Raw genomic sequence first — 9,433 nt, forward strand, 5'->3', positions numbered from 1 at the left:
TTGCATTGAAGTCAATGGGACACGATTTTGCATTGAAAATCAATAGGACGCGTCATGCCATTATCGGCACCTTTTTTTTTTTTTTCTATCGGCAAAATGCAGATAACCTTATTCTTGCCCGATAATGTTCCGCAGCCAATATATCGGTGCATCCCTACATAGGAGGGGTTTCTCCTAATCATTCATGGATCTCATTGTTCTCTTTTTTCTATTTCAGGGCCTCACAAAAGTTACAAGGCAGAAGATACCACTGGAGGACCTCCTAGACGATGAGAACATTCCAGCCGAGGAGCAATTGCTATTCGATGGCTTTTCATTTGAGAGTGATCAATGGAGAGCCATACAAAAGCTAAACTGAAGCCGAAACACGCCAGGGTGGAGCTTATGGAAATCGGCGTAAAATACTGCGAGGAATTTCACGCCTAGTGTTCTTTCTCAACCATCTACCACCATTGAAATCCAGCAATCATCATATACCCCGAGGAAACAGGACTTCCAGAGAGTACAAAGTCCGATGGACATGCAGCTTCAAGGAAATCCTACCGGATCTAGGAACAGGACACATCATATAAAATAGCTGGACTGGGCTAAGTCCACAAGGGAGCTGGGACAGAGTCAACAAGGGAGCCAGACTGAGACTGTGAGGAAGTCAGGACTGAGCCTACGATGGAGCAGGGAGGAGTGTGCAGAGGAGCAGAGAGGAGTCTGTGGGGGGACAGACGCCTAAAGCTCTCCTGCATTCTCCTCCCCACTCCCTCGTAGACTTAGTCCCCTCTTCTCATCAGTCCCAGCCTGGCTCCGGGAGCTGGGACAGAGACTACAAAGGAGCCGGGACAGAGACTACAAGGGAGCCAGGACAGAGTCTACAAGGGAGTCAGACTAAAACTACAAGGGAGCCAGGACAGAGACTACAAGCAAACCGGGACAGTGACTCCAAGGGACCTGGAACAGAGTCTACAAGGGAGTTAGACAGAGACTACAAGGGAGCCGGGACAGAGTCTACAAGGGAACCAGGAAAGAGTCTACAAGGGAACCAGGACAGGGACTACAAGGGGGCTGGAACAGAGTCTACAAGGGAGTCAGACTGAGACTATAAGGGAGCCAGGACAGAGACTACAAGGGAGTCAGACTTAAACTAACTAAAACTAAAAGGGAGCCAGGACAGAGACTACAAGGGAGCCGGGACAGAGACTACAGTGGAGCCGGGACAGAGACTACAGTGGAGCCGGGACAGAGACTACAGTGGAGCCGGGACAGAGTCTACAAGGGAACCGGGAAAGAGTCTACAAGGGAACCGGGACAGAGACTATAAGGGAGCCGGGACAGAGTCTACAAGGGAACCGGGACAGAGACTACAGTGGAGCCGGGACAGAGTCTACAAGGGAACCGGGACAGAGTCTACAAGGGAACCGGGACAGAGTCTACAAGGGAACCGGGAAAGAGTCTACAAGGGAACCGGGAAAGAGTCTACAAGGGAACCGGGACAGGGACTACAAGGGGGCTGGAACAGAGTCTACAAGGGAGTCAGACTGAGACTATAAGGGAGCCGGGACAGAGACTACAAGGGAGCCGGGACAGAGACTACAAGGGAACCGGGACAGAGTCTACAAGGGAACCGGGACAGAGTCTACAAGGGAACCGGGAAAGAGTCTACAAGGGAACCGGGAAAGAGTCTACAAGGGAACCGGGAAAGAGTCTACAAGGGAACCGGGAAAGAGTCTACAAGGGAACCGGGACAGAGACTACAAGGGAGCCGGGACAGAGTCTACAAGGGAACCGGGACAGAGACTACAGTGGAGCCGGGACAGAGTCTACAAGGGAACCAGGACAGTCTACAAGGGAACCGGGAAAGAGTCTACAAGGGAACCGGGAAAGAGTCTACAAGGGAACCGGGACAGGGACTACAAGGGGGCTGGAACAGAGTCTACAAGGGAGTCAGACTGAGACTATAAGGGAGCCGGGACAGAGACTACAAGGGAGCAGGGACAGAGACTACAAGGGAGACGGGACAGAGACTACAAGGGAGACGGGACAGAGACTACAAGGGAGACGGGACAGAGACTACAAGGGAGCCAGACTGAGACTGTGAGGAAGTCAGGACTGAGCCTACGATGGAGCAGGGAGGAGTGTGCAGACGAGCAGAGAGAAGTCTGTTGGGGGACAGACACCTAAAGCTCTCCTGCAGTCTCCCCCTCGCTCCCTTGTCGACTTAGTCCCCTCTTCCCAACAGTCTCAGCCTGGCTCCCTCAAAAATGTTGTCCCGGCTCGCTTGCAGACTCAGCCCAGGAGTCTACGAGGTAGCCAGTCTAAGACTGTGAGGTAGCGGGGCAGAGCCTACGCCCCGATCTGTAGGAAAGCAAGTGGGAGTCTACAGGAAGCAGGGAGGAGTCTGCAAGGGGACAGGGAGAGGTCTGCTAGGGAGAGAGAGAAGTGCGGGAGCGTAGGGAAGTGGAGTGTCAGAGAGCAGGGAGAGACTTTCAGGAAGTGGAGAGGAGTCTGCCAGGAAGAGGGGACTGAGTCTACAATGGAGCAAGGAGCAGTCTGCAGGGAAGCTGTGAGAGTCTGTTTGGCCCCTTTCACACTGGGGCGGGGGGTGGTGTCGGCGGTAAAGCGCCGCTATTGTTAGTGGCGCTTTACCGTCGGTATTCGGCCATTAGCGGGGTGGTTTTACCCCCCGCTAGCGGCCGAGAAAGGGTTAAAAACCACCGCAAATCGCCTCCGCAGAGGCGCTTTGCCGGCGGTATAGCCGCGCTGCCCCGTTCCCGTTTGTGAGAGGTAAATCTGATGGGGGGGGGCAGAACTTCCACTCTGCTCACCTAAGTGGGAGCTGATACCTGTCAGAAATAGGCACCAGCTCCCAGAAAAAAAAAAACTTCTAAAAGTGGTAGAGGAGGGAGGAGGGAGAAGGATGAGCAGAATTTCCCTTTCCAGATGAAGTTTTACTTTAAGGCTAGGTTCACATCTATGCAGAGTGCGGTTGATGCGGCTAGGGCTAGAGTTAGGGGCTAGGGTTATATGCTAGGGTTACAGTTAAATGTTATGCCGCGTACACACGGTCGGACTTTTCGTCTACAAAAGTCCAACGGACGCCGATGGACTAAAGCTGGCTGGTAATCCGATCGTGTGTGGGCTTCTCCGGACTTTCAGCAGACTTTTTCAGCCTCAAATCCGACGGACTTTAGATTTGAAACATGCTTCAAATCTTTACGTCGTAACTACGACGGACCCCGAAATCCGCTCGTCTGTGTGGTAGTCCGACGGACAAAAACCCATGCTAGGGCAGCTATTGGCTACTGGCTATGAACTTCCTTATTTTAGTCCGGTGTACATCATCACGTACGAATCCGTCGGACTTTTGTGTGGTCGTGTGTAGGCAAGTCCGTTCGTTAGAAAGTCTGCTGCAAGTCCGCCGAAAGTCCGCCGGAAGTCTGTCGGACAGGCTGTCGGACTTTTGTAAACGAAAAGTCCGACCGTGTGTATGCGGCATTAGGGTTAAGGGCTAGGGTTAGAGTTAAGGGCTAGGGCTATATGTTGGGATTAAGGGCTAGGGTTACAGTTAAATGTCAGGGTTAAGGACTAGGGTTATGTTAGGGTCAAGGACTATTGTTAAGGCTAATTTTTAAAGTTAAGGGTTAGGGTTTGAGGTAATCATTGGGGTTAGGGGCAATTGTTAGGGTTAACATTCTAGTTACTTATCCACATTAATCTATGTGAATGGAGGAATCTGTTCCCCCTTTGCGGGCCGAACAAAAAAAAAAGAACATTACATATATGCCCGACATTAGAAGAGTGGGTGGATGTGTGGCGGAAGCTTCTAATGTTGGGCATAAAATGCCAGGACAGTTCATACACCCCTCAAATTACCCCTTTTTGGAAAGTAGACACCCCAAAGTATTTGCTGAAAGGCATGTTGAGTCCATGGAACGTAAATCAGCTTTGCAGGAACGCTTATCAGCTGCAGCACTGATCTGTTTATTCTGACAGCAGCAGGGTGCTATTTTCAGAATACATACGCAGTGTCTGCCGCACTGCAGGAGGCGATTTTTCACCTGCAGTTAAAAAAAAAAAAAAGAATGTGTATGCCCAAGCATGAGGGGCCTGGCATGGTCAGATTGTCCTTATGCTTCGGCATATAATTTTTTTCACTTTTTCTCTGGCAGAGATTTGTTTTTTTCACATTGATCAATGTGAATGGAGGAATCTGTTAGGGCTGGATGAAAAACACAACATTAGGTATGCCCAAAAAGAAGATTCTAATAGTGGTCATACCATACACTTTTTCAGGCAGAGATTTCTTTATTCATATCGATCAATGTAAATGAAGGAATCTGTTCTTTTTTTTGTTTAGCCCACAGGCTCCACAAAAAAAAAAAACACATTACAGGCATGCCCAACATTGGTTTGGCATTAACCACTTGCTGACCGCCGCACGACGATGTACGTCGGCAGAATGGCACGGGCAGGCATTAGGACTTACCTGTACGTCCTTGCCTGCCCGCGGGCGGGGGGTCCGATCGGACCCCCCACGGTGCCTGCGGCGGTTAGATTCTCGTCAGGGGCGATCAAAGGTGAGGGGGAGGCCACCCATTCGTGGCTCCCCCCTCGCGATCGCTCCTGGCGAATGAAATGCTTCCTCGGCTTCTGTAATGTAAACAGAAGCGGAGGAAGTGATGTCATCTCTCCTCGGCTCGGTATTTTCCGTTCCGGCGCCAAGGAGAGAAGACATCGATGTGAGTGCACAAACACTACACACACAGTAGAAGGCATACATTACACCCCCCATCACCCCCCCCCCCCCCGTCACACTGACACCAAGCAGTTTTTTTTTTTTTTCTGATTACTGCATTGGTGTCAGTTTGTGACAGTTAGTGTGGTAGGGCAGTTAGTGTTAGCCCCCTTTAGGTCTAGGGTATCCCCCTAACTCCCCATAATAAAGTTTTAACCCCTTGATCACCCCCCGTCGCCAGTGTCACTAAGCAATAGTTTTTCTGATCGCTGTATTAGTGTCACTGGTGCCACTAGTTCGGGAGGTAAATATATAGGTTCGCTGTCAGCGTTTTATAGCGTCAGGGACCCCCATATACTACCTAATAAAGGTTTTAACCCCTTGATTGCCCCCTAGTTAACCCTTTCACCAGTGATCACCGTATAACTGTTACGGTTGACGCTGGTTAGTTAGTTTATTTTTTATAGTGTCAGGGCACCCGTCGTTTATTACCGAACAAAGGTTCAGCCCCTTGATTGCCCGGCTGTGATATAAGTTAGGTTTTAGGGTCAGATAGGGTCTGCGTCGCCCCAGGCAGCGTCAGGTTAGTGCCAGTAGCGCTAACACCCACGCACACACCGTACACCTCCCTTAGTGGTATAGTATCTGAACGGATCAATATCTGATCCGATTAGATCTATACTGGCGTCCCCAGCAGTTTAGGGTTCCCAAAAACGCAGTGTTAGCGGGATCAGCCCAGATACCTGCTAGCACCTGCATTTTGCCCCTCCGCCCGGCCCAGCCCAGCCCACCCAAGTGCAGTATCGATCGATCACTGTCACTTACAAAACACTAAACGCATAACTGCAGCGTTCGCAGAGTCAGGCCTGATCCCTGCGATCACTAACAGTTTTTTTGGTAGCGTTTTGGTGAACTGGCAAGCACCAGCGGCCTAGTACACCCCGGTCGTAGTCAAACCAGCACTGCAGTAACACTTGGTGACGTGGCGAGTCCCATAAGTGCAGTTCAAGCTGGTGAGGTGGCAAGCACAAGTAGTTTCCCGCTGCCAACAAGAAGAAGACAAACACAGGCCCGTCGTGCCCATAATGCCCTTCCTGCTGCATTCGCCAATCCTAATTGGGAACCCACCACTTCTGCAGCGCCCGTACTTCCCCCATTCACATCCCCAACCAAATGCAGTCGGCTGCATGAGAGGCATTTTCTTTATGTCCTCCCGAGTACCCCTACCCAATGAACCCCCCCAAAAAAGATGTTGTGTCTGCAGCAAGCGCGGATATAGGCGTGACACCCGCTATTATTGTCCCTCCTGTCCTGACAATCCTGGTCTTTGCATTGGTGAATGTTTTGAACGCTACCATTCACTAGTTGAGTATTAGCGTAGGGTACAGCATTGCACAGACTAGGCACACTTTCACAGGGTCTCCCAAGATGCCATCGCATTTTGAGAGACCCGAACTTGGAACCGGTTACAGTTATAAAAGTTACAGTTACAAAAAAAAGCGTTTGCTCCCACGATACGTAAATCAGCAACTCCAGCACTGTAGGAGGTGATTTCACCACCACAGTTCAAAAAAAAAAATGGTGCATGTATGCCCATCATTAGAACTGGTGGATGAAGGGCGGCATTCTAATGGTGGGCATACCCACCGATCAATCTCTTTTTTGTGCAGCCCACAGGCTGCATGAAAAAAAAGATTACAATATTTGCCCAACAAGGGCCAGCAACATATTGGTATGCTGCTGGACTTTGAGTGGTTATACCAGAATGATGCCTGCAGGTTTAGGTATCATCTTGGTATCATACTTTTCAGCCAGCGGTCGGCTTTCATGTAAAAGCAATCCTCGCAGCTAATTAGCCTCTAGACTGCTTTTACAAGCAGTGGGAGGGAACGTTCCCCCCCCACCGTCTTCCATGGTTGTCTCGGGCTCTCCTGTCCAGACAGGGAATCTGAGAATGCACCCGGTGGTTCTGCCAGCTGACCATAGAGCTGATCAGAGACCAGAACGACTCCAGTCATCTCCTTTTCAAAATATTTATTGGATTTTTCAAAAAAGAAGTCATATATCGTACATTCGCTGAATCATAAATGCACATTGGTCATATCACATACAGTTAGACCCCTGTGGGGTAGGTATTACAAAAAGAAGAAGTATCACAATCGAAACACAGACAATAAAAGAAAAGAAATAATAAGTGTGAAGGGTTAGGTTCCGGCCTGTGGTTTTAACTGATAATCTAAAGGAACAATACCATTTACCACAGGAAAGGAGCTAAAGAGAGGATAAATCTCTGGGCTAATCAAGGGGCGGCTGTAGGCGGCCACGGGGGTTCCGACGGCACCCCAAAAGGGAACTCACTGTGACCGGCGAAACCTCCATTAGCCCCCCCCCCGACGCCCTGTAAACATTGCTGACAAATAAACAACCAGCTAGAGAACAACATTATAGTATTAGAGCCCCTTATAGCCGGAATCAACAGGGAATAAGAGTGATACTATGACCTTTTGACTGTCTTATTCCAACAGGGAATAAGAGTGATATTAAGACCATCGGACTGTCTGTGGTTCGGAACTTTACGACAGCTGAAAAGCGAGAAAGAAAAGAGTGTAGAAAAGAGAGGGGAGGGAGGGAGAAAGAAGAGAGGAAAGGGAGCCAGCCCGCGGGGAGGCGCCCCGCAACCCCGTAGCAATCAGCTGAGTTGTGGATGCACACCCGGAATCAGGGAGATGCCAACGAAACTTGCCCAGGGTTCCCAAGTAGCCTCAAACCGGTCCACTGAGTTGTCTAGAATGCTAGCCAGCTTCTCTTGGGCCATGATCCAGGAAATTTTCCGGATCGTCGCCTTAAGGGATACTTTGGGTTTCTTCCAAGCCTTGGCTATGGTGAGCTTAGCGCCCAGGAAAATAAAATGTATGAGTTTGCTGGCAAGCTTCGGGACCCTGGGCAAATTGTCATTTAGGAGAGCCATCGAAGGTGTTTTCGGGATATGGACCTTGGTGATTTTCTTTATCAGGAGGAAGATCTTGTTCCAGAATGTCCTCAATCTTGGGCACTCCCAGAATATATGGACCAGTGTGCCCCTAAGTAAACATCCTCTAAAACAACCAGGGTCAGCCGAAGGGAACATCTTGGCTAATCTGTCAGGAGGTAGATACCACCTGGTAAAAACCTTAAGACTAGACTCTATCATGGAAATGTTCTTAATGCCCCTGTATGCCCTGAAAAAGGTGGTCCTCCATTTATCAAGATCCCACTGCATAGACAGGTCTGCTTCCCACGCGAGCATATATGGGGTCTTGGTTGACTGATTGGCGAGTGACTGATATATGACGGAGATGCCTCCCCTCTGCTCAGAAGACCCGCCGCACCAGAGTTCGTAAGGCGTGAATGAGTGGGGGGCCAATTTTGCCTCCCCGTTGTGGACAAGGAAGTGGCGGATTTGGTGAAATCTGAATCTCTCCGAGGTAGGCATCTCCAATTTGCTCACACAAAAGGCCAGGGTAATAGGGCCTAAACTCGTATAGAAGTGTCCAATCCGGTACATCCCCTTATCCAACCACCAACGGAATGCTTTGATGTCTAGACCTGGAACGAAGTCCGGGTTATTAAATATGTGAGCTAGTGGGTGGCAACTGGAGATCAAGCTCCGATTGTTTCTTAGAGAGTCCCATAATTTAAAGGAATGAGAAAGAGTTGGTGAGAGAATCGGGGGGCGTTTTCTAGGAGGGACCCACATTAGGAAGTCTAGGGTGTATGATGGTACAGCCTGTCTCTCTATTTGGATCCAATCTGGTTTTTCTGTCTTCCCATACACTATTGAAAGCTGGGCAAGTCTAGCCGCTTGATAGTACCAGAAAAGTTGAGGGAGACCTAAGCCCCCCTGAGATCTAGACAAGTATAAGGTATTTTGTTGGAGTCTGTGCCCCTTGTCTCCCCAGATAAACTTGATGATTTTCCTTTGGAATGTAGTAAGATGGTCTTTTACAATGCTTATCGGGAGGGCCCTGAAAAGGTAGAGGAGTCTGGGTAGTAAGGTCATTTTAATTGCATGAACTCTACCTAGCCAAGAGATCCCTCCCTTAGCCCAATTGCCCAGGTCTGACTCCAGTTTGCGGTAAATGTGAGGGAAGTTGGCCGAATAGAGTAGCTCTGTTTTCGCGGTGAGCCTGATCCCTAAATAGTCAATAAAAGTGTCGCTCCATCTAAACTCAAAGGCATTCTGGAGGGAGGAGACCACATGTGGTTTGAGGGAAATGTTCAGTGCGGATGATTTGGAGTAGTTTACCTGTAGGCCCGATATCCGTGAGAACTCCTTTAGGAGTTTGCACAGATTTGGTAGGGAAGTGATTGGTGATGTAATGAATAAGAGCATATCATCGGCGAAGAGCCCGCATTTGTGGATTTGTTCGCCACATTTCACCCCAGAAATATTGGGATCCGATCTGACTGCGATTGCAAGGGTTTCAATCGCAATGGCGAAAATTAAGGGGGATAGAGGGCAGCCCTGTCTAGTCCCTCTTGCTATAGATAGAGGTTTGGAGTAATGGCCTTGTAAGCGGATTATTGCTCTTGGGGTGGAGTATAAGGCTTTTAGTGTCCCAAGAAAGCTAGGGCCGAATCCCCATTTCTCCATTAAGGAGAAAAGATAAGGCCACTCGATAGAATCAAAGGCCTTATGGAGGTCCAAGGAGAGGAGGAAACCTTCCT

This window comes from Aquarana catesbeiana, linkage group LG03 (genome assembly GCF_042186555.1).
Source record: "Aquarana catesbeiana isolate 2022-GZ linkage group LG03, ASM4218655v1, whole genome shotgun sequence".
NCBI lineage: Eukaryota > Metazoa > Chordata > Amphibia > Anura > Ranidae > Aquarana > Aquarana catesbeiana.